A 19,997-nucleotide genomic window follows, 5' to 3' on the forward strand; every position below is an offset into this window, starting at 1 on the left:
TTTGCCATTTTTAAATACTGTATCACTTTCACAACAATGTTAAGATTCGTATTGCTAAAATTTTACATTGGCTGCAACGGTGAGGAAAACAACTTGAATTCGACATTGAAACTTTGAATATCGGTACGACTTTCACTTGCAGAGTCTTGATTAGTACGGGGTCATAGCTCTTTACACTTGAAATGGCTGCCACTTTTGGCAATGGCATATTAAGATTGCATAACTGAGAGCCTTTTGATTTAATTGTACATACGGGGGATCTTCAGCAAGTGTAGAGACAAACGTATTTTTTTCAGATAACACTTTATATCGAAAGACGGTCCCCATCATCATACTCTGCGAATATACAATTGTCCCAACAGCCCACTAACCTTCATAATTCCAGAAGCACATGCTGTAAATATTCTGGTTTGTCTTTGAGCCATTACTGCGCCACTGCTTTTACAACCTCGTCACTTTCAAACCACTCTCTGTCGATCTTCTTTCAGATGTCAATAAATGTCACTCCTAAGCGGCTATGTGTGGGCTATATGCTAGATCTTTCGGATAATAGGATCCAAGCTTTCCCAACAATTATATATTTGTGCACGTGCAGTGTGTGGGTGAGCATTGTCTTTGGTGTCCCACCGTCCCTTTGTCAAGAATCCGGGCTATATCATAAATTCAAAAGCTCACCACGAACCCCGATCGTTGAAGGTAAAGCATGAACTGGCCTACCACGTCTCTTAATAAAAAATATGCTCACTTCCTGAATGGAGCTGATCCACCATATGTAAATAGTGCAATGATTAATACTCTTGTCACCATAATGCAGCTTTATATATTTATATTTCATTTGCATTACAAGGTTAGGAACATTTCCAGATAGCTGCTCTTCTAATGTGCAGTTGTGCAAGAATATTTTTTTGATGTGAAACGTCTGCCAATCTCGAAGCAAAAGCTACAAAAAAGTTCATGTGAGTACCAAGATCCTGTCCGCATTCATCACTGTTTTGGATATAAAAAAAAACCCAAGTTCATTGCAATTATATAAGAATTATAATTGGGAAATATTGCAGCGCAGTATGATAGTTTTATCTCGGCAGCTGTGGAAGAGATTTTTCACGGAACTTTGTGGCCTTTTTTACCTTTACATAATAGGGGTCGTATTTTTCTCCATACACTTTGTTACGAGATTGTTGCGCACCGTATTCTTCATTATTACCTGGAGTTTGCAAAAATTAAGTGCCGAACCAAATTTAACAAGATTTTGGTGTGTGCAGTCACTGGTGATTGGGCTGAAACTAGCGATTTCCTCCACTTAACCCGGTTTCATCACGGGTACCTTGGCGAATCCTAACCCAAGGACTTCTGACCTATCCGGCCACCTCTACAACGTAATTTCTTAAATCAGAATCCTAATGACATACATCTATATATATAAAATCGTTCATGTCTGTCTGTCTGTGTGTGTGTGTGTGGACTTTGGCCCATACGCACTTTCATTGGACGGCGGTTGCCCCTGGCAACGGCTAGCCACGCCTTCGCCAAGGGCTGCAGTTTCATTGGACGGCGGTTGCCCCTGCCAACGGCTAGCCACGCCTTCGCCACTTTCATAAGCTCCGTATTTAATTAAATAATAGCCATTACACAGTATTGTTGGAGCGCTAGGGGGGGGGGGAAGGAACGCCACCCGTACCCTGCCTCTTCCAAGCCGACAATTTTAGGCGAGGCCGCAGGCTTTGCACGCTACTAGGCCTCGACACCCACAACGCCACTCTGAGGTAAATTCATCAAAGTTTTTCCTACTCTTCACTACACCCCCACCACAATGTGTGCTATTAATATTACTTTTAAACCCAACGCGCCAACAATCGATTACTTTAATGTTCACTGTACAAATACTCATTAAGCTGGGTGAGCGTACTGCCAGTCTATCATGTACACTGTAGCCTGCTTATTAAGCTCGGTGAGCGTACTGCCACTCTATCATGTACACTCTAGCCTGCTTATGAAGCTGAGTGCGTGTACTGGCAGTCTATAATGTGGACTCTTGCCTGGTTATTATAATCGATTCTTTATATGTTCTTTGTACAAACAGTCATTAAGCTGCTTGAGCGACCCCAGTTCGATTCCAACTCACGCCCACCACCGCTGACGATTATTTGAAACGGACCTGGCCCTCCCCTAGGTCCACTCAGCCTCAAAAGCGTAACTGCTGTCGTGTGTGAACATCGTCACTGGGGAGACAAAGGCGGCGGGGCATCGTGGATCCAAGTCCCGGGCGAAGCCGGGTCATGTGTATGTGTGTTTGTGTTTATGTGTATGTCTGTTTGTCTCTATGTATGTGTGTATGTATGTGTATGTATGTGTTTCTGTGTATGTGTGTGTGTATGTATGTGGGTTTTTTTTTATGTCTTTATGTGTATGTCTGCGTGTCTCTATGTATGTGTGTATGTACGTGTGTGCATGTGTTTGTGTGTATGTATGTGTGTGTCTATGTATGTGTGTGTATGTGTATGTGTGTGTATGTGTGTGTATGTATGTGTGTTATATGTCTGTCTGTGTCTGCATGTATGTGTGTGTGTATTGTGTATGTGTTTGTGTGCATGTATGTGTGTGTTTGTGTGTATGTGTATGTCTGTGTGACAGAGGAGGTGTTCAGGTTAATTGAGAAAAAGCGTCAGGCCCACTCTCATCGCCTACAGCATCCCACGTCAGAGAATGAGGAGGTTTACCGCAGCCTTCGCTCAGAAGTTCGGAGAGCCGTAAGGCGCTGTAAGGATGGGTGGTGGTCGCGAGTTGCTGAGGAGATGGAGTCTGCCTCAGTGGCCCGTGATCACAAATCACTATTTAACTCCATCAAAAAAGTAACCTGCAGCGCCACACCTATTACCATCATTAGAGGAAAAAACGGTGATCCAATCTCCGACCCACAGGAACAGGTTTGCAGATTTGCTGAGCATTTCTGTGAGGTCCTGGGGGAGGGAAATTCTCTCAGCCAGGAAAACATCATGGCACAAAGTGGTGATAACCCTGCTGAGGCTGCGGTGCCTCAAATATTGGAAGAGGTCACCCCCTGTGAGTGGCTGGCTGAGGTGCCAGCTGTTGAGGAAGTACTGAGGGCGATCCGGAGTCTGAGACCAGGGAAGGCATCGGGCAGAGATGATCTCCCAAGCGAAATGCTGAGGGAGGGTGGCGTTTGTGCACAGACTGCCCTATATGACATCATAACAACAGTCTGGACCACTGGACGGGTTCCGCAGGACTGGAAGGATGCCCTGGTGGTTCCCCTCTTTAAGAAGGGGGACCGTACCGACTGTAACAACTACAGGGGCATCTCACTCCTCAGTGTGCCGGGTAAGGTCCTGGCAAGGATTATTCAACATCGCCTTGCTAGGCACGCTGAGGAGAGGCTTGCGGAGCCCCAATGCGGTTTCAGGAAAGGGCGGTCCTGCACAGATGCCATATTTTCTGTCCGTCTGCTACAGCAGAGGTGTAGGGAATTCCAAAAAGACCTACATCTCTGCTTTATTGACCTGGTCAAGGCCTATGATACCATCAGTAGGCCTGGGCTCTGGGTTGTTCTTCGTGCTTTCGGAGTCCCTGACCCTCTGCTCACGATCATTAAGGACCTTCATGATGGTGAGCGGGCCCGGGTAAAACTACGTGGCCGGGAGTCGGAGCCTTTCCCTGTAAACCTTGGGGTGCGACAGGGATGTCCTCTGGCTCCCACATTATTTAACATCTATTTTGACCGCGTAGTTCGTGAAGCCTTCAATAGCTGTACCGGGGGAATTTCCATTTGGTACAGATATAATGGGAGGCTGATCGACGCCCGGGTGCGATCAAGGGATGGCTCCCTATTGGTCAACCACGTTATGTATGCCGATGATTTGGTAATAGCTGCTCACTCAGAGGAGGAGTTGGAGACGCTGCTGCTGAGACTGGAGCGTGCCACTAAGAGGTGGGGCCTTACCAACAGCCCCACCAAAACTAAGCACCTGCCTGGGTATTTTGTAACATCGGACACTCCACCCCCACAACTCCCAATTGGTGATGGGGCAGTTGTGGAGAGAGTGGAGAGTTTCCCATACCTGGGCAGTGTGCTTATGACCGGCTCCAGTCTATCAGCAGAGGTCTCACTCCGAATCAGTCGAGCGGCAATATCTTTTCATCGGTTGCGTAACGCTGTGTGGAAGCTACCTGGTCTGTCGCTCCGCACGAAGCTTCAGGTCTTCTCGGCCACGGTCATTCCCTCCCTTCTCTACGCTTGCGAGACGTGGACCCCCCTGGTGGAGCATCTTCGCCGGTTGGAAACATTTAGGCTGGCCTGCCTACGATCCATCCTGGGTTTAACCAGGCTGGATTGTGTGAGGAGCTCACAAATCCTTGAAAGATCTGGGCAAAGTCCCATCAGTGAGCTCCTCCGGCAGGCAAGGCTGCGTTGGCTGGGTCATGTAGCCCGCATGCCCAGCCACCGCATGCCTAAACAGCTTTTGTTCGGCCGGATCGAGGGGGCTAGACGGGCGCGGCACGGGCTGGAGAAGAGATGGAGTGATGTGGTACAGGAGGACGTGGAGCTGAGTGGACTTGCCGATGACTGGTACCAGCGGTGTCAAGATCGGCCTCAGTGGAGGAGGCTCGTGAAGGACGCTACTGGGCAGTTGGAGGCAGTCGCCCTCCAACAACAACGGAGGGCGGAGGAGCGACGCTCACAACAACGAGCGGAGCGCCGGGTGGCTAAAGCACAGCAAGTTGGCACAGTAGGGGGCACAGGTGGTGCATCAGCCAGTCATCTCGGTCATCTCGGTCAGTCGACCCGTGGCACCTGCTGGGTCTGCCCCGTGACCTCCTGCCAGCGGGCTTTCGACACTTCACGTGGCCTCAAGGTGCACTTGGCCTGGCACAAGCATCGTGGTGACGTCACCGCCACTTAGTGGCGAATGGCGGTTGTTGTTGTTGTTGTTGTTGTCTGTGTGTATGTGTTTGTGTGTATGTGTGTGTATGTATGTGTGTGTATGTGTTTGTATGTGTTTGTGTGTTTACGCTCGCATTACACAAATGTGTTGCTGGTCTAAGGCGTTCCTCGCACAGCATTGCCGCTTTATTATTTCAGTCGTTTACTGCCTTACGCACCCTGAAAGTCGTGTGTGTCTGCAGCAAGCGCGTGTATGTGTACCTATGGACGCGCGCGCGTGTGTTGTGTAGGGGGAACGGTAGTGTAGTGCTTAGCGTGCTGTCTGTGTCTGTGTGTGTGTGTGTCTGTCTGTGTCTGTCTGTGTGTGTCTGCGTGTGTCTGTGTGTGTGTCTGTGTGTGTGCGTGTGTGGTGTGTGGGGAGCGGTAGTGTAGTGCTTAGCGTGCTGTCTGTGTGTCTGTGTGTGTGTGTGTCTGTCTGTGTCTGTCTGTGTGTGTCTGCGTGTGTCTGTGTGTGTGTCTGTGCGTGTGTGGTGTGTGAGGAGCGGTGGGTGTAGTGCTTAACGCTACGCTGCGCTAACAACCCGGCGAACCCAGTTCCATTCCCGCTCACGGCCACCACCGGTGACGATTATTTGAACCTCCCCTAGGTCCACTCAGCCTCAAACGAGTAACTGGTGTGGCGTATTAACATCAGCACTTGGGAGACAAAGGCGGCTGGGCGTGGTAGATCCAAGTCCCGGGCGAAGCCGGGTCATGTGTATGTGTTTATGTGTATGTCTGTGTGTCTGTATGCATGTGTGTATGTATGTGTGTCTATGTGTTTGTGTGTATGTCTGTGTGTGTATGTATGTCGGTTTTGCCGCCGTGGTGGATCCAAGTCCCGGGCGAAGCCGGGTCATGTGTATGTGTGTATGTGTTTATGCGTATGTCTGTGTGTCTGTATGCATGTGTGTATGTATGTGTGTGCATGTGTTTGTGTGTATGTATGTGTGTGTGTATGTATGTGGGTTTTTTTGTATGTGTTTATGTGTATGTCTGCGTGCCTGTGTAGGGGTTATTACGGGAGAAACGGCGGACAACAAACACAGGGCTGTCGGCACTCACATACACGGGTGGTCACACCGACGTCCGCATCAGTTATTGCCCACGCCCCAGCCCTCGGAGGCGATCCCTATAAAAGGTGGAACCCAAAGAGCTCGTTCAGTTCGACACGAAGCTGACCAGTGAAGATCCAAGACTCGGAGATTAGGCCCTGGGACTCCCCGGTCTCGCCGTCTTTATAAGGGCCGAGCCGGGTAAGCCAGTGGCGCGGCCCAGGAGCTTCCAGACCGCTGCCCTTGTCAGGGCAAGGCTGGTTAGCTGGTGCCGAGATCTGTGCTTGCCAGGGCCAGATCAGTCAGCCTCCCGTAGCCCAGTAGAGGAGGACTGGGGGACAGGACAGAGGGCTTAGTACTAGGGTGGGTTTCCCATAGTACGGGTGAAGGGGCCGATACCCCTTCAACTATTGTATCTGTCCCGGAGTTAATAAACAGTGTGTCTCAACTTCGACATCGTCTCCTCCGTTACTTACTACACCTGTATGTATGTGTGTATGTACGTCTGTGGATGTGTTTGTGTGTATGTATGTGTGTGTCTATGTATGTGTGTATGTGTTTCTGTGTTTGTATGTGTGTGTATGTATGTGTGTTATGTGTCTGTCTGTGTGTCTGCATGTATGTGTGTGTGTATTGTGTATGTGTTTGTGTGTGTTTGTGTGTTTACGCTCGCATTACACAAATGTATAATGCGGGTCTAAGGCGTTCCTTACACAGCATTGCCGCTTTATTATTTCAGTCGTTTACTGCCGTATGCACCCTGAAAGTCGTGTGTGTCTGCAGCAAGCGCGTGTATGTGTACCTATGGACGCGCGCGCGTGTGTTGTGTAGGGGGAACGGTAGTGTAGTGCTTAGCGTGCTGCCTGTGTCTGTGTGTGTGTGTCTGTGTGTGTGTGTCTGTGTGTGTGTCTGTGTGTGTGTCTGTGTGTGTGCGTGTGTGGTGTGTGGGGAGCGGTAGTGTAGTGGTTAGCGTGCTGTCTGTGTGTGTGTTTCTGTCTGTGTGTGTCTGCGTGTGTCTGTGTGTGTGTCTGTGTGTGTGTCTGTGCGTGTGTGGTGTGTGAGGAGCGGTGGGTGTAGTGCTTAACGCTACGCTGCGCTACCAACCCGGCAAACCCAGTTCGATTCCCGCTCACGGCCACCACCGGTGACGATTATTTGAACCTCCCCTAGGTCGACTCTGCCTCAAACGAGTAACTTAACTACTGTAGCGTATTAACATCGCCACTGGGGAGACAAAGGCGGCCGGCCGTGGTAGATACAAGTCCCGGGCGAAGCCGGGTAGTACAGCTAGTATGATTATGAAAAGGCATAAATTGTTATGCGCTCGTATAAAGAGCAATGTCCACTTAATTTTGCGTATAATTGCTCAACATTGCCTTATTTTAAAAAGGAGCTTACATTTTCCACAGCACTGATGAACACGGGGAGGCTGCAATTAACCGAAATTAATTGCCGCTTTGTCATGAGCTCTTCTGATTGCATTTACAAGGTGTGGTGAGAGGATGGGTTCAAGAAAAGCTTTTAATGCTGTATCCTCATCAGTGATTTAAATGTATCAGTATTGGCTATTATCAGTATTGGCTATTATAGGCAAACTTAGGTGGAGCGCCGGCATGGGTGTGCGTTTCTCGCTTTGCTACTTGTTTCAAGAGGCACGCAATTTGAGAAAATAAAAACGGGTTAATAATATAGCGGATGTATTAAACCTAGTTCTGTGAAAAATCTATTTTACAGCTGCCGACACAAAACATCGTGGACGTAAAATGTCATTTCGCTTTTTTATTTTATTTTCTGGCCACGTGTGCAGACGTCATGGTGGTGATGAAACCGGGTTAAGCGTAGGATTTCGCTCGTTTCAAGCCCAATTACCAGTGACTGTACATAACAAGCAATGTTAAATTTGGTTTTGCACTTAATTTGGCAAACTCCAGATAATAATGAAGAACACGGGGCACACCAATCTCATAAAGTTCATGGGGTAAATACGACCCCTATTCTGTAAAGGTGAAAAAGGCCACGAAAATATTTCAATAAGTTCCGTGAAAAATCTCTTCCACAGCTGCCGACTAAAAACTATCACTTCATCGTTGGCGTAAAATGTCTTTACGGTTTTCATTTTATTTTATTTCTGGCCACGTGTGTAGACGTCATGGTCCTAATTTTTGTTCAAAGATCACTCGCAAGTCACCTAATTGGGAAACCACGGCAACATTGCCCCGCTCATGATAGAACTGAAGCCGACTTACAGGCCGGTTCTGTGTTAAAGCCGGTTCTGTGTTCACCATGCGCCGGACAGAATCAGCAGCCACCCCCAGGGGTCACTTGCCACTGGGCGCCTCAATGTTTTGAATTTGAGGCTTGGTATAAATATGTGGTGGTGGTGATGATGATGATAAACTAGTGCAATACAGAATCAACAAAACGAAACCAACTTTTCACTAACTGGCATGTTAATTTAGACAATTATTTAATATTAAAAAAAGAATAGTTACGTTTTGGCTGGGCTGGCTTTCAGGGAATATGAACATTGCCTCGTATTGTTTTAAATTACCTCAAAGTTTCACTCAAGTAACTGCTTGTTTCCAATATTAACATTTGGAGCCCAGAAGCCGCCCTTGTAACGCTATATAACACCACCAATATATGATAATAGGGGTTTCTCCTTTTTTCTGGAATCAAAACAGGTGTTAAAATGTTAAAACACCAAACTGAAATGTTTTACAAGAAATCATGTCTGCATTAAGCACACTACTTGTGGTCAGAATGCAAAAAAAAAACATACTCTGATAATATATGCATTGTCCTTGAAACTGATTGGTCAACACCAGAGAAAGCTTTTTTTGCATATATTATCAGAGTATGTGTTTTTGTTTGCATTCTGACCACAAGCATTGTGGATGCAGACATGATTCCTTGTAAAAGGTTTCAGTTTGGTGTCTTAACATCTTAACACCTGATTTGTTGCCAGATTAAAAGGGGGAAACCCTATTATCATATTTTGGTACTGGTAAAGGTGGTCCCATTATATAGACCACCGATGTAACCATTGTAAACGAGACAGTTTTGTAAAGAACATCGGCATCATTTTTGAATGCTGAACAAGTTTGCATTTCATGAGCCTCTGGTGGGGACTGTTGACTTTCACGGAAGAAAAAACACAAGAACTCGAGTCACTCAGTGTTAGATTTTGCGGTATAATTAATTGCCTTTTAAACTACCTGTGATTTAGTTTGTATTTCGCAGGTGAATAAATTGTGTTTGACGTAAGTGCTTTCCAAGTAGCCATTCTGAGTCCTTTGGAAATAGCCGAAGCCAATGCAGCAATTTTAAAGTCAAGTGAAGTAATATGTCCAAATCCTTTCAGTCAACTGTATCCAGTCCATGTACAACCTTTCCAAATCTCTCATGTCCAACAGTAATATGCATGGTACTGCATGTCATAGTTAATACTGGTAGGAACCTCCTGGTTAAACCAGCCCACAGGGGATTATTGTGTCCGTCCGTCCGTCCGTCGTGCAGGGAGGGGCTGGGTGGGGAGGGAGGGGCTGATGGGGAGGGGCTGGGTGGGGAGGGGCTGGGTGGGGAGGGTGGGGGCTGGGTGGGGAGGGGCTGGTCACCCCGTGGTGCCCTTATAAAACTCAACGTTTAACCTACTCACGCCGGCTTGTGCCCGCCCTCAGGCATATGTGCGGAATACACCACGCCGCCGTTGACCCTGGCCGTTGACCGAGCAACCCAACGTTCCTACCAGCTCCCTCCGCAGGAATGTGTTATGAGTGCCGCGATGGTATCATAGTTGGCACACTGGGCTATCCAAAAGTCGCCGGTGCGATTCGATCTCTCCCGGCTCAGTCGTTGGCCACGATTCATATACCACCCCTCCCGTTGCTATATCACCCAACACCACATTCTATTGGCAGGTTGCAGATGTTGGTGGTAAAGTCTGAGTGCTACCCCACCTGTTCCACCACATCTGGACCAGCGTGCAAGAATGCACAAAATATACCCTCGAGAACCCCCTCTTGGTGGATGCACTTCCAGAGGCCTTTGGTAGGCAATTGCAGGGCTGCACCTTTACCTTTTTCATAGTGTACGTGCACAAGCGATTACCGTTTGGTTATAGTTGGTCCGTTCGGCTCTATAATTAGGTTGAAAATGTATTACAGAAGGCACGTTTCGTGTTTAAAATATTACGTAATAACGCGATGTGTATGTCGGCCTAATTGCAATTGGAAAGCATTCGCTCAGCATTGTGTCTAATTGGTACCGAGTGGCATGAGCTGACAGTTTTTTTAAAGAGCCCACGTCTCCCCCCGTATTATTGAGTTGCCTCGGCTTGGGCTCGATTACAATTTAACCAGTCAAATTTCGTTTTAAAGCTTTCGTGACTGCAGGGATTCATCTTCTTGGTTCTTTCGGTAAAGTCACGTAGAAGGGAAGTAATAAAATAATAAAAATAAAACAATGAAATAAAATAATATTTTCATATAATAAAATAATTATTTTTTGTTTGTTTTATTTTTATTATTTTATTACTTCCCTTCTACGTGACTTTACCGAAAGAACCAAGAAGATGAATTTAACCAGTCGTCAGGTGTGCCTTGTTTTTGCGACTTAATTTGAATGTGGCACATACCTATTGACGTGAAAAGGTGAACTCAAGCGCAGCGCGAGTTAATGCAGTTAGCTAACATCTGAGCTGTGTGAAGGAAGGTGCGATAATTAACCATCTCAGCAAAACGTGAGTCGTCTATGTTGCACGCGTCTATCAGTGACTAGTGGCGTACACCCTTACTAGACTTCAATTGATAGCTTGCTGTACTTGAAATGTTTATTCATTCACGAGCTTTTTTGCACGTCAAAGGACGGGTGTTCAGTGCAGTAACTCTTAAATATTCAATCGAAAAATTGTTCAGCGCATGATTTTTAATGAGGGGGGGGGCGGTTGCCCCATGTGGAGTGACGTCACCCGCTTATAGTTATTGTGGAGGGGTGCGGCATTGGAGTGACGTCACCCGCTCATGATTATTACTGAGGGAGGGGTGCGGCATGTGAAGTGCGTGACCTTCTTGTGCGTTAGCGTAAATTTCCACGCGGGTATGAATATTAATGAAGGGGGGGTGGGCCTCATGTGGAGTGACGTCACGCGCGGGACGGACAGACATTTCTGGGTGATTTTTACAGGAGGTAATATTCCCAATGCTACTTTATCTAATTAAACCCGTGGAGCTCATTTGTTGTAAGTCAAAGAAAAGTGGCGTTACATAGAATGTAGTGAAAACGTTGTGCTCGCAGATAATGGAAGCCCACGGGGTTCGTCTGTCGTGGTTTAATATTCTGGCTTGTAAATTGCGTGCAAAGCGGGATTTAAATGCATCCGTGAGCTTGTTAAGAAACACTATAAACTCAACTTTTTTTATTTGACCAGGTAAGGTCCACTTAAAAAGTAGCTCTATTTCAGTAGCGACCTGGCCACAAATAATAGCTCAGCGAAGTAGCTTATCACGTGGAAATGTATAGCAGCCAAATACTCTGAAACGCATGTTGTTCAATGTGAAGGGAAACACCGGAGAGACCATGGGGAGAGAGAGACATGCAAACTCCAAATATACAGCAGGCGTCAGGGTTGGGATCGAACCCACGACCTCCTGTATATCAGGCGAGGTAGTTAACATCTCGCCATTTCATGACAAGGGCAGACATTCAAGTTTTGTTGAATGTCTGCTCTTGTCAGTGTTCGCCACCAAAGTGGCTACAGCGATGGATGCATATTATCAAACCCTTGACGTTGTTAAGCATAAGTTATATTTGTAAAGGAATGTTGCAGTTCTAAAGGACCGACTGCTGCATTTTCCTTCGTTTGAAGGTTAAAAAAACTGATTGATGTAGGCTTAGCATAGCAACTAAAGTTGTGACACTCAAAAATAGTTCAATTCGGAAGGTGGTACACGAACTCTGCTGCGTGCACAATGTAATTTTTGTAGAATTAATTGATTATCCCATAGATAGCAATTAGGAATAATAATTGAAATTCATAAAGCGCCCTTAAATATTACAGAAGACATGAAATGTGACCAAAGCCTGCATTATCAAGGTATACGGCATTGCCTAGTTGTGCCATGATAGAAGAATGGGATTTCACAAATATGCCAGAATAATGGAATTACGCAAATTATACTTTATTGCTTTTAAGACGGCGATGTTGGGGATGTACACGTACAGCCCAGTACTTGACGACATTTTGTGGGAGCGAGCCCGAGCACCCGGCTCGCAAACCGATGTATGCGAGGGAGCCACAAATTACTCCGTAGAGATGGAACGGATGGAGATTTGGCCCAACATTAGCTTTACCACCTTGACCACACTCATGTTTTTTTTTCATACGAGGGATGGATGGGATGAATTGGGCATCCCGATGATAGGTGCAGTGGCATTAACGGATAATGCGGGCAAGCCCTTAATGGTATTCAGAATATCAGAATTCGAATACAGTATGCATTTATACTGGAGGAGTCCTCTTAGCAAAACGCTATTTTTCAAATATGTCCAGAAGGACACATCATGATTGTTTTTTTTTTTACTATAGAGATGGAACAGATGTAGATGCGGCCCACATGATGTGTGCTACATATCGTCACATCCCGTCACCAATGACTGCATGAAGAAAACCTCCACAGCGAGGGTTTTTAATGTGTCGACTTCATGACTTCTACGGTGAGTTTATGTCCCATAAGTGTGTTGTAGTTGTGTGTCATTAGCCTCCTGATGTTTATTTGTTTGTATTAGAATGAAAAAAATTCGTGTAATTTTGAGGACATTCCTATTTTTTTACCGGAATAAATTGCATCCAATAATGTAAATGTCCATCTCATGATCGCTGGTGGTCGAGATTAATGACGGAATGGCAGGTAAAGGAGGGAAACGTTCTCCTGTGGAGGAGGAGGTTTGAGATCGGCTGGCCTGTTGGAGTGAAATGGATGTTTGCGAGGGATGGTGAAGTCCTTCATCCAGCAGTAGATACATAATGGATAATGACGACGATGTTGAAGCATCACGCTTTTTGAGTATGTCGGTTCAGAAATATCCACCAGATCAATTGTTATTCTCAGGTTTTTTCCGGTAAAGTCACGTAGGTAAAACATTAAAATTAATAAAAGTAAAATAAAATAAAAATCACGACGTTTCGGAGGCAACACAAGCTTCCGTCTTCAGGTGGAACCGTCACAGCCACGACAGCTGTATCAAGTTCCACCTGAAGACGGAAGCTTGTGTTGCCTCCGAAACGTCGTGATTTTTATTTTATTTTACTTTTATTAATTTGTATGTTTTACCTACGTGACTTTACCGAAAAAACCTAAGAATATGAATCCTTGTAGTCACGAAAGCTTCAAATCTAGATCAATTGTTGATGTGTCCGTGTACAATGGAGCAATATTGTAACCGACCACGCGGTGGTAATGTTGCATCGCGGAACTGCGAGTTTCCCAATTCTTCCGAAAATAATGGGCTGTCTGCCGCATGTGAAAGGGTGAAGGATGTATGGATGGGGATCTTATTGATCTTGCTTCATGCCCTTTACAATTGTTCTGCTTTATACATGTGAAAGCAGCATGATTTTAACTTTTACTCTAAAAAAATAGATATTTTGATATCAATGCTTTTCATGAAAGTGTATTTGATCAGTGTTTGTATTTTTTTGCGTTCGAATGTAATGGTGAGCAATTGTATTCATCGTTCTCGCGAAGGCAGTATACAAAATATCTATTTAAAATGACTGATGGCTCACTATTGTGCATAATTAACCCACCCCCCCTCATCAATTTCTCTTGTTTTATTGTCCCGTGTCCAAGTTGGCGCAGCCGGTTTAAATGATTTCAATATTCACCACTAGAAGGGGAGACGTCTCAGAACATAATTTGCAAGAGCTCTGTGCGGTCAGTTGCCTTTCAATTTTTTTTTGTTTCATCCAAAGTTATTAAAACCTTGGTGCAGTGGCCTCATTTCATTCAGCTCTGATACTCTTTTCACAAATGATGTGCTCGGCCCCACAGGATCCTTACTGAGGCATCCTTTGTGTTTCCCTTTAATAGGAATTTTATTTTATAATTGGAAATTCTCCACTGGCATGGCTGCAGTTGTTTATAAGCAGGTCAATGTCTTTATAAGGTGTGTGTTTTCAGTTTATTGCAATGGTCGATTGCTAATGCCATTCAGGTGCAAAGTTGCAATGACATTTAGTAAAAGAGGGCTTTGTTAGACATTGGATGAAAGTAAATTTATTCTCTCCACAATTTTCTTATTCTTGTAATGTTGAACATTTCACAAATCCTATGGCTTTTCAAAGAAGCAGAGTGCCACTTGTGGTAAAATTAACTGACTACAATAACGATGACAGCCCTTCACGATGTATAATACCATATGTGACTAAATATTAGTATGCCAAACAGCTTTGCATTCATGTAACATGGCTTAGGTTAATTCAACATATGCATCAACAACCGTTGCACATTTACTCGATGAAGTCAATAAACTGTGAGCTTTAAAAATTGTGTCTTGGGCATGTTGGAAATTCAGAACATTGTATCTTGATGTTTGTCAATAGAATAACAAAGTGTGTTTTTTACATGTTTTAGATAAGGCACAAATCTATCACTATACTCTTTGGTTCTTTCGGTAAAGTCACGTAGGTAGAAAAATTTAATAAAAATATGTTTTATTTTATTTTATTTCTGCAGTTACGAAAGCTTCAAATCAATTATACCACCGTAGTGCATTTTTACATTTAATATTTGAATGCTACGGACCATATTGTTTTAAAGCTCCACGAAAAGCTATAGTTCTATTAGAGCATTCTACGTGCTGTATCTTACGCACTCCTGATAATAACATTGTAATTATATATTTATTGGAAACCCAGCGATGAACATTTCAGGTTTACATCTCGATGCGCCAGAAAAATCCATGTCACATTTAGCTTTCGGGCTTGTTCTGATATATGGAATCTTGCCCTGATTCTTGTAGCAATGCCTAAAAGCCATTTTCGAGGTAGAGTTCTGATTTTAATTTGAACAGTAAGATTTGCCTTGCCGTATATATGTAAAAGTTTAATGGTGTTGGTTAATTCATACAAGGATGACCTATGTTAAACGAAGCCCAAATGTAATTGCAAGTAAGAGGTTTTAAAAAGGCACATGAGAAAATTATGAATTTCCATTGTAAAAATACCCAGTAAATTACAATGGCCGAGATATAAGTGCAATTATAATGGAAATAGGCAATTCTGAAATAAATCGTAACATAAAAAAACATAAAATATGACTATAGCAATATTGAACTGCTTTTTACGTGGGATAAAATAGGAAAATTAAATATGTCAATCCACGTGTCATTGCTTGCTGTTTAGGAGAAAGTGGTGTCTGAACTTTTATTGTCCTAATAGTTGAAAAATTGTCTCTCTTTAAAGGCAATTTCCATCAGTGGTTTAATTAAATGTGTTAAAACACCATTTACATTCAACCGTAGCATTTTGTCCTGTCACCCAGTGTGTGGTTCACCATCTGCTTCCTGCCATCTGTGCATTAGCGAGTGAGCAGCAAAAGCCATATTTCATTAAAATGCCAGATGACCACAATTTTGTTATACCACCTGATTCACTGGGGTGCATCATGCAGACTGAATCTAAATTCACTAGATAAAAATAAATAATAACAAACAACATGAGGAAACCAAACCTCACAATATGTAAGGCCCGTAATAGTGGAATCTTGTGTTAGGGCAACACAGTATAAAATGGAGAGTCTGTATGATAGTGTGATTTCAGAAAAATAGCATGGCACACTACTAAGCTTCTGTGACATTTAAAGTACCTGTTTAATGTATGGAACTGCTTGATAAAGTATTTTATAGCTGACCTGGGAAACCACAATAACAAGACTCCAGATGTCTATTACTAAATGCATTTCTTTTACAGGACATTTAACATGTACTTCATTAAAACAAACATCTATTATTAGGTATTTTGAATGCATTATACACATTGGTGATTCGCACAGCCTCTGAGGAAAATGCTAAATTTTATGTCTTGAAGGCTTCACTCCCACTGCAAAGAGGAATGATAAGAAATAATGGAATGAACAGATGCAATCCCAGGTGCAGCATTTGCAAGACGCTTCGTAGCCATTCATGTTGGTGTATCTTACCGTATATTCCATTAGTAATCATTTGGTGGCTGTTCGGAGCCCTGACACTTTACCATTGCATCTCTGTTGCTTCTTGGGCTTATTAACATTTTAGGAGATATGTATATTTATTTACATTTATATTCTAATTGTACTTTCAGCATCCAGTGATGAAGGTTCCTTCCAGGGTATCTCAATGATAAAAACACAATCATCTAAATCAGAGTTGTATATCCTGCCCAAACGAGTTTGGGTAGTGTTGTTATCCGTGTCCCACCCTCAACTTGTGGTGGAAATTCCATATTGGTACCGTTCCCTCCATTGTGCAGTCACAGCTGGCTTCCCACAAACTGGTCCTCATTTCATCCACTTGGATTTGAGCCTGGGATGAGCATTGTCAGCACGGTGCTGCTCGACCAGCGTCAACACGCGCTCGTTACTGACCTTGATGCAATATTACGGACTTTTGCCTGACATCCTTCAAGGCTTCGTTACCAGTTAGCACAGCACCCCAGCATGTGCTCCTTAGCTGTGTGTGTGCGCGAGCGAGTGGCTCGTTAGGCGCTCATTTGTCAAACGAGCCTTCGTAGCTACAAAAGGTCACCCCAAGTGGCCTTGCCAGAGTGTCAATACGGCTGTACTTTGGTTAATCTGTGTTGGCTGCCCAGATTCGAACTCGGGGTGTCGGCAATGATGGCTCACTGCGTTTTCGTTCAGTTCGGTCGCGTTTGTTGTTTTACTTTCCACCATTAACATTGAACCCGACGTAGTTATTACTATTCACGTGGCGTTTTAGCTTCCAATGAAGGAATTAAGTCGATTCTTCATGGTTAAAATCACTCCAGCTCATAAAAAATACTCCATATGGTTTACTTTTGTTTTATACGTGCATACATCGTATTTTTACTGCACACGTGGCTTGTATAAGGCGTCATCACCATCATCGGCGATGTCCAATGCACTGCTGGATCAAGGCCTCCCCAAGCTGCAATCACAAGCCAGAGATGAAGCTCGTCAGTACGAGCTCAGCGATCTGATTTCGATTGCCAACCACGACGACCACGCGTGGCAAGTGATAGTGTATCCGAACTGGTGCTGGGCGTTACTAAGATCGTTCTTAGCCCTTAAATGAGTCATTCGCGGCTGCCTTTCGATCTATTGTGTGAAAGGAATGTCAAAGCCAAAAGTCTAAGTGTCTCCATGCTAACATCGTGCAGTGCTTATTTCCACTGGCAGTCTTGAGCCAGTGGTGCAAACTGAACATTTATTTCGGAGGAAGACTGTTACGTGCCGATCAGGCCGAATATTGCCACGTGCCATTTGAAGTAAACACATGTCAATTCACTTTTTGAAACCGTGGCATACAGTTTTATACATGAAGTGATGATTTACAAAGTGTAAGCATAATGGCTACTTGTGTGTTCTTAATTCATCATCATCTTCACAAGCCTTGATCAATCCACTGCTGGATGAAGGGATCCACAAGCTACCTGCCATCTCTCACGATCCTGCGATGTTGAATGTAATTGCTCCATCTCCATGGTTGTCCTGTTCTGAGATGTGTGCCGTTCCTTGTTAATTATGATGTGGTTTACAAGAAACTATTTTATATGTTTTTGTACGTTGGACTTTTTGTACAATTTCCCATTTTTAGAGCATAAAAAATTGGTCCAATATTCAGAATCTATATGCATACATATTATAAATATTCCCAATGTGATGTGTTTCATTGTATTGCATTGGGGCAGGTGAATTGTGTTCTTTTCATAATGCGAATACCCTGGAATGTATATTCAGTTCAAGTGGCTTAAACCATGGATGCATTATTCATGTGGTATAAATTTGATCATTGTTTATAATTTATAAAGGTACGAAGCAATCCTCTCACTATACAATACACATCCACTGAACGTGCACGCAAACAGTGAAATTGGCAAAACCTTTGGTAACCCTCAAGTGGCATTGACCGTGCACCCACATCTGCTGGGCACGGTCTCTGATTTCATACCAATGACCTTTAAACCACACCACATTGATGCCGAATTAAAATGAATGTTGTGCACTCTGCCAGGGTGCCCTCGAGGAACGCGTCAATGTTTGGGAGATTCAAAAAAGAGGCATGGGATCTGAACGCAACTCGACAAAAGCAAAAGATAAAAACGTTAGACACTTGTGAAGGATCTCGATGTGAGAGTGCTGCGCAAGTCTACCGCATGGGACGCCACCTGCATGTATGTTGAACTTCTTTCACACCGTACGTAGCCAACCGTGCTAATCGGAGGTGCGAGGGAAGGACAACAAACTAAACACAAAAGGCAGTTTTAAATCAATAACTTTTAAATTGAGATTTAAATCTAGATTTAAAAGTGCATAGCTCCGGTGGCTTCCTAATATCGGAAGCGCATCCGAAAATGTGCGATGCGGTGACCGTCTTTGTTCGATGCCTAGCCAAAAGCCGCTGTTGCTGCTGCGAGGATGACCAGAGTTTGTGTGACGGTTTATGCTCCTCGACGGGCTCAGTGAGGTGTTGTTGTGGTCCCCACGTTCGGGCGGTGGTGACGCGGCCCGGCTGAAGCATGTTCCTCCGCCTGTCGCAGAGGTTCGTGGTTCGGATCGAGCGGCCGCCCCCCAGTTATTTCAGCAGGGTGCGTTCGCCGTGAACAACACGGGCCATCTGCTTCGCGGTGGACATTGACGATGCGTCCATGTCGTTCCCAAGAGTAGGCCACTGTTTGTCGGCGTTGTGGTTAGAATTGAGCTAAGTTTGAAAAATGACCCCCAAAGTACTCAATTGAGATTATTCATGGTTGTGTGAACATTTGTCAGGACCCTCCTTATAGAGTCGTGAATCTCAGCCAGGCTTTCCCAGGTAACAAGTGAGATAACATGTTAATAAATAAAAATGAAACATATTTACTACAGTTGTATGAATTGAATTGTAGATTAGATGTGCAATATCTATCTATCTATTCAAGAGGGCATCGCTTTGTCTCAGCAAGGTACCACTCAAAATGTCTGGGAAATTCCTGAATGAGCATTTTTGTTTGTGGCAGGAAAAAACTGTGCCCGGGATGCAAAACTGATGTATATCATTGGAGACCTTTTAAACTCATTCCATGTTGTTCACAACAAAAACCATGGAACTAAAGAATTTATATTTTAGAAGACAACCAACCACAGGAGAAGCTGAACATATGAATACTTTACCATTGATCATATGCATACGATGAAGCAGATTTTAAAAAGGGCAATGAATTAAACTGCCATCATGCCTGGCTTTTATGGAATGAGAAGGAATTTGCTTCAGTGGAAACCTGATGCAGTTATCTAGCACGCCGAGGCATAAACAGCCAAAAATTGTTGCTGTAAATAATGATGGAACTGGCTCCGACAAGGTTTTAAGAAAATAAGTACACGAAGAAAGCAACACAATATTGAAAGGCAGAGGAGTGGCGCAAGGAGACATGCTCTCACAAGGCTATTCACCGCAGCTTTTTGCAAAAATATTACGCAAAATTGTATTGAGAAATGAAAAATACACGGAGACAATGTGTTATCCATCTCAGATATTCTAACGGGCAGTGATGTGACCCAATGGAAACGAACTCCAGGAACTGATTCAAGAACTCACCAAAGAACATTGCAGATTTGGGCTCAAGTTAAGTACGAGCCAAACACATGTCATGTACCACGAGTTTAATAGAAAAAAAGAACATATTTGTAGGGGAAATGCAACTGGGAAAACACAGCAGTACAATATGTGTTTCTAACTAGGGCATGTAAAATGTGAGTGCTTTTTGTAAAAAATAAACTTTAAAAAGAAAA

Source organism: Lethenteron reissneri, chromosome 29, assembly GCF_015708825.2.
Source record: "Lethenteron reissneri isolate LAM-NWPU_2019-01 chromosome 29, ASM1570882v1, whole genome shotgun sequence".
NCBI classification, from domain to species: domain Eukaryota; kingdom Metazoa; phylum Chordata; class Hyperoartia; order Petromyzontiformes; family Petromyzontidae; genus Lethenteron; species Lethenteron reissneri.